We start from the raw sequence: 6,949 nt of genomic DNA, 5'->3' as shown, positions 1-6,949 counted from the left end.
CTTCACTCCGTTCATCTTTCCTCTCGCATCCTGGACTAGTCCTCCCAGTTCTTGCCGCTGCAAAAACATCCCCACAGTATGATGCTGCCACCACCATGCTTCACCGTAGGGAATGGTGCCAGTTGTTTCCTCCCAGGCGCTATGACTTGGCATTCAGACCAAAAGACGTTCAATCTTGGTTTTCAATCACAGAGAATTTTTTTCTTCTCATTGGTTCTGAGCAGTCCTTTGCCTTTTAGCCAAACTCCAAGCGGTACTGATCATTCCTTTTACTGAGGAGTGGCTTTGTCTGGCCACCCACTACGATAAAGGCCTGATTGGTGAGTGCTGCAGAAATGTTGTCTTCTGGAAGGTTCTTCCCATCTCCACAGAGGAACTCTGGAAGCTCTGTCAGAGTGACCATCTGGTCTTGGTCAACCTCCCTGACCAAGACCCTTTCTCCAAACAATAAAGGAAAATAGTCGCCCCGGCCTCTGTTTTGTAAAAAGCTGAGGGCCTGGTGAAAATGCCTAACCACTCTTAGAACATGAAACCACTTCTCAGAATTAATAGACAGAGCTATGGATGCAATTATTGTTTTTAACCATGATAGAGGCTATACTGTGTTTGTTTACATTTACAATGTTTACAAAAACATTGGAGAAAACAAGCTTATATTTTGGTTTCTCGTGAGGGTGAACAATTGAACTAAAGCTCATGAGCATTTACAATATATGTTCTTCAATAATCAATGGATATATACTCTACCGGTCAAAAGTTTTAGAACACCTACTCATCAAGGGTTTTTGTTTATTTTTTACTATTTTCTATTTTGTAGAATAATAGTGAAGACATCAAAAACTATGAAATAACACATATGGAACCATGTAGTTACCAAAAATGTGTTAAACAAATCAAAATATATTTTATTATTTGAGATTCTTCCAAATAGGCCACCCTTTGGCCTTGATGACAGCTTGCCACACTCTTGGCATTTCTCTCACCAGCCTTTCATTTATATATATCAGTGGGAGAACAAAGTCATTTGATACACTGCCGATTTGTCAGGTATTTCCTACTTACAAAGCACTGTAGAGGTCTGTATCTCTTTTTCATAGGTACACTTCAACTGTGAGAGACGGATCAAAAATCCGAAAATCACTTGTATGATCTTTAGTAATTAATTGAGACTGTTTATTGCATGACTAAGTTATTTATCACCTACCAACCCAGTTAAGAAATTTCCGGCTCTCACAACCTTTAGTTTTCTTTTACACAAGCCTCTCCTGTTCATCTTCGTGCATACCTTTACTTAACTTGCCCTGTTTGAACTGCGTTTGCCTGTATAACAAGACAACCTGTCCACACACTCAATCAACAGACATCTCCACACCTTCCACAATGCGCAAGTCACAGAAGCTGTTAAGGACATCAGGATAAATTGTAGACCTGCACAAGGCCTGGATGCGGCTACAGACAATATGCCAACGCTTGGTGGGAAGGCACAACTGTTGGCAGCATATTATTAGAAATGGAAGAAGTTCACAGATGACGGTCAATCACCCTCGGTCTGGGGTCTCCATGCAAGATCACCTCGTGTGGCGCATTCAATGTCATGAGGCAGGAGGATCGCCAGAACTACACGGCACGGGCCGGTCAATGAACTGAAGAGAGCTGGGACCACGTCTCAAAGACAACCAATTAGTAACACACTACGCCGTCATGATTAAAATCCTGAGCGCACGCCAGGTCCCCCCTGCTCAAGCCGCGCGATGTCCAGCGCCATCTGAAGTTGCCAATTGGACCATTCTGGCATGTATCCAGAGGAGAATGGCATCGAGAAGCGTCATGTGGTCTGATGGACAAAATAGAGCTTTTTGCTCTAAACTCCACTCGCCGTTTGGAGGAAGAGAAGGATTAGTACAACCCAAGAACACCATTCCCACCGTGAAAGCATGGAGGTTGAAACCATCAGTCCTTGGGATGCTTTTCTGCAAAGGGACAGGACGCACTGGCACCGGTCTATTGAGGGAAGGGAGGGATGGGGCCACGATCGCGGAGATCTTGGCCACAACACCTCACTTCCCTCCAGTAAGAGCATTGAAGGATGGGTCTGTGCGCTGGTCTTATCCAGCATTGACAACGACCAAACACAACACGCAGGGCAAACTAAGGATGGCTCACTAAAAGCATCTCGAAGGTCTGGAGAGGCCTAGCCGTCTCCAGACCTGAACCCAATAGAAATTCTTTTGGGAGCCTGAAATTCCCGTTATTTGCCACGAACAGCCCGAAAACCTGAAGAGATCTGGAGAACGTCTGTATGGAGGAGTGGGCAAAATCCTGCTGCAGGTGTGCAAACCTGCTGGTCAAGCAACTTATAGGAAACGTATGATCTCTGTAATTGCAAACCTAAAGGTTTCTGTACCAAATATTAAGTTCTGCTTTCTGATGTATCAAATACTTATGTCATGCCAAAAATGTCTAATTAATTAACTTTAAAAATCATTACAATTGATTTTCTGGATTTTTTGCAGACCTCTACATGCTTTGTTAAGTAGGAAAACGCTGCCAAATCGGCAGTGTATCAAATACTTGTTCTCCCCACTGTATATATACACTATAATTTGTATACGGTCCAAAATGGGATGTAGCAACTACAGATTGCCCCTTTAAGTCTTTTCAAACGTGTGCGCAGTTTGAGCATATGATCCTACTATATATTTCTTTATTTTATCCAGCATGAATAGATGAGCAATAAAAGCCCACTTTTATCATAGGCGGATCCGCACTATGCAGCTGTTGCAAGAGCGCATTTTTTCACTGGCTGTCCACTGGTTTCAAAAACAATGATTGATATGGCAGCTTAAACTTCTTGAATTCACCATTATTCGGGTCAAATACACATTTAGATTTGTGAACAGCCACCCACACAACCACAATCTGTATAAGGGCGCAAATAGCTAAATGAGAGAGCAGCTGTGTGAATTTCACATCAATGTGCTATGTAGATATCAATAATAATTGATATTCCGTAATCACTGTAGACTACAACCACTGCTGTCATCCTTACTCCAAGCGTTATTCATGTTGGACAATCTTTGGATGCCGACAGCAGTCGCAACATTGAAGACATAGTTTAAACTTGCGCCTTTTTCAATGCTGATTGATGTCATTGAGAAAACAAGAAGATTTTTTTTACTCGCAAACATCCTTCTGAATCAAGGTAATCCAAACAATAAGCATCTAGGTTTTCAAAAAGTATTCTGTAATCTGAATACAATATTTTTTGCTGGTAATGTAACAGATTACAGTTACGCTTTTTGTATCCCTTACATGTAATCCGTTACCCCCACCCGACAACAAGCACGTAGCCGTTGGTACTATGTTTAGGTCTGAATCCGGATTGATAACATTAGAACACAATTTAAAGATGGATAATAATGTAGCCTTGTGTTGACAAATTATTCTAGGATTTTCGCATGACAAGGGAGATTGGAAATGGCTCGATAATATATAATCACTACTATCCCCCCCTTATGGAGTTGAGTGCAATACAAAAGCTGCCTTCCACATCTTGGAATATTTCCTGATACTCAAGTTAAATAAAAATGTGTGTACTGAGCCAGCAATGGGGGGGTGCTGCATATGTAAGCAAAGACGGATCCAAATTGTCAGCCCTAATGACTTCTTGGTGTTAATAGCTAATAAGGCAGTGAGAATTTCTGTTCTGTGAGTTGCCAAAAAGAAAAACCCTGATAAATGGCCTCGCTAATCAACATGAGATGGACACCACAATTTCCATCTAAAGCTATCGCCCACTCGTCCTGACCTTAAACTTCAAACCCAAGGTGAAAATCTCAATTTTTAGCACATGCCAGAGCGTGTCTTGCCTCTTTAGCCTCTAGGTGGAGCAGGGCCTGCAGCAGCATGATTCGGATGGACTTTTGACTTGAAGGGCCAGAGGAGCGGAGGGATGGAAAGAATGACTGTGACCAAGGAGGCGTTGTCAGGGAGCTGTAATGGGACAATATAACACCATTTCACCCACCATACAATTGGCCCGTTGGTCAGTTAAGCTTAACGTGTTGCAGTCATGTGGGTCCAGCTGGCCTGTGACTACACTGTGGAGAGGTGATAAGGGATTAGACAAGTATGTTGACACGGCCCTAATTTGGTGTTTACAATCACTAATTGTTATTCGGATTTAGATGGGAGGGCTTAAAATATATCCTTAATCTCTTCATTCTTTTGCATGACAATATTATTTTCAAGCACTGTTCCATCTTGCACTGTCACAAATTAACAGTTTTGAATTCTCCCGTTCTCGTTCCCTTTCTGAAGACGTTTTGGAATAAATCCAATGAGACTAAGGCTTTTTTTATAGCCTCCCATTTCTGCCATGACTATGTCAAATAGTACATCATCATAGCAGTATCAGGGATTTATCTGAACGCATGTTGAAGAACTAAGAATAGAAGTCTCATTCTGGATTTTTCCATTCACTTCCTCTTCTGTCTTGGCAGCGTCTTGCGCAGAGTGCTGAGGTGTCAATAAAGTACTGCAGTGGGCACCAGCCCTGGCCTTTATTTTGCATTCTGTGACATTGTTTGATGGCTTTGGTTCCACCTGAAACTGAAACAGTAAATCTATATGTCCGTCATCAGTCCCCTTCGCCTCTGCGTCCTCTAGACTGAACATAATTTGATCTCTCAGAGGCCCCTGTGCTTATGTGTCAGATTCGATCTCGGTTTAATCTGTAACCAAGTACAATTCCTCACGTTAAACATAGTTTACCTTAATTACGGCAGATTTAACAAAAATATGTACGTTATAATAGACATATTTATCGTAAATCCTGCGAGTCATATCTCAGGCCATGTAAGCATCTATGATTTCCTCTGGCTGCTCAGTCGGTTAGAGGATTCTCCTGTGATATAAACTGTAGCGTTAATTAGTTCCATGACAAGGGCTGCGTGCATATGTAGTTCATATTTTAAATTGCTTACAACATTGTGGTATGAATTTGAATGTAGCTTATATTATCAGCATTTGGAAGTCTTTGAGTCCATATCATCATCTGTATCATCATAGAACGTGACAAGCTTCCCCCCCACAAAAGATTGAACAACCATTTTACTAGGCTACATATCAATAACCACTACTGCAACAGACAGACACAATAGACACATGGAAACATGGAAACCCACACCCTCGTTCAAACCAGGCCAAGCAGACAGCAATACCCACAGGTATTACAGCATGCTCAGCAAAAACCATGCTGGCATGTTCCGTTGGCCGACAACCCTGAGCCACTGAGGAGAAGAAATAAAGACAAGCAGATGAAGTAATTTTGACCGACTTGCCATAAAAAAAGGAACTAAGTTCCTCCTGTTATAAGAGAAGGTGCTGTCTCGGCAGAGCCATTGAGAGGTGTGACTTTTCCCAACTTTTCTGCTGAGTCATGTATTTGTCTTCTTCCCTTTCAACACATCTGAGACTGTTCTGTACACACACACACATGCAAATCTCACACACACAGTTACACTCTACAAAACATACCCAAGCAATGTGTCGACTTTAGTCATTCTACTACTAGTACAACTAATACTACCACACTACTCTTTCTACTACAACTACACTACTAGGCCTACTAAATAAATGAAACAACCATTTTGGAACCTAACAATAAAACTCTTATCTCTACTGTACCAGCATCACAGCTGCTGTAATGAGCCGATGGAAACAAGTACCCATCACTAATGGCTTTTCCATTGAAACTTACCCCCACACCAGTGTTTCATGTTAATGTAAGCTCTAGTGTTATTTTGGTTCCATCAGGAGTGTGATCGAGCAGAATCAGCAACTGCATCATGCAAACTGTTGCTTTCTGAGAAGTGTTAACATTCACAGTTAGCCATTTGATGTAATTTTTTTATTTTGTATTTAACTTATTAACTAGCAAGTCAGTTAAGAATTTTATTTTATTTACAATGACGGCCTACCCCGGCCAACCCTAATGACACTGGGCCAATTGTGCGCCGCCCTATTGGACTCCCAATCACAGCCAGTTGTGATACAGCCTGGAATTGAACCAGGGTCTTTAGTGGCACCTCTAGCACTGAGATGCAGTGCCTTAGACAGCTGCGCAACTCGGGACCATGCAAAGTAACCAGGGCCTTGCCTTGGCTCCTAGATAGAGCAGGTCCGCAGGAGCCAAGGCCCGGTGAGACACGGATGACATCACGCGTAGACGGAAACAGAAAAGTCTGAGCCTTTTGGGTTAAACACTGGGGAAGCACCATGAGTGAAAATGACTCAAGGATATATCTGCTGCTCACAAACCCTGTTTCTGAAATCAATGTTGAGAGCCCATATTCAATTCATTTTCTTGTATATTAGTTGTGTAATCATGTAAACATGTATAATTATAGTAAAACAGCCAATTTAATACAAAGTTAGCTATTTCTATTGCCTTCCTGTTCTTAAGTTGGTTTTTGTTACTTGTTTTGCACATCAGCTTCAAACAGCCGAAGTAACAATATTTTTGTTACGAAAATATATTTTAAATGGACAATGATTCTCTACACTATACCACTTAATTTGTCACATAAACTGAAATTAGGCGAACTATTAGAGGTTTAGACAACCAGGAAACGGTAGCGATAGTGCATATGCAATGGATTGTAAAGCAACAGTTACTGATGGCACACTCCAAAGGTATCTTGAAGGATGCAACATTAATGTAAATTTGGCACGTCTGGTTTATACTGCTGAGCATTCATTTTTCATCAGATAAAAAACGAGGGTCTGATCGAACTCTCAATGTTCAGGCTGGGACTGTAATAAAAATTGCAGTTAGAGGGAACAAAAAAGAGTGTGTCAGAACTATTTTACTGGTCTGTTAATGGGAAATAGTCAAACTAAAATAGGCTAAATAAAGCAGTTTGAATATTACTGATAAGTTATGGCC

This window comes from Salvelinus sp. IW2-2015, linkage group LG20, assembly GCF_002910315.2.
Source record: "Salvelinus sp. IW2-2015 linkage group LG20, ASM291031v2, whole genome shotgun sequence".
Lineage (NCBI taxonomy): Eukaryota > Metazoa > Chordata > Actinopteri > Salmoniformes > Salmonidae > Salvelinus > Salvelinus sp. IW2-2015.
This window is presented reverse-complemented; position numbering follows the sequence as displayed.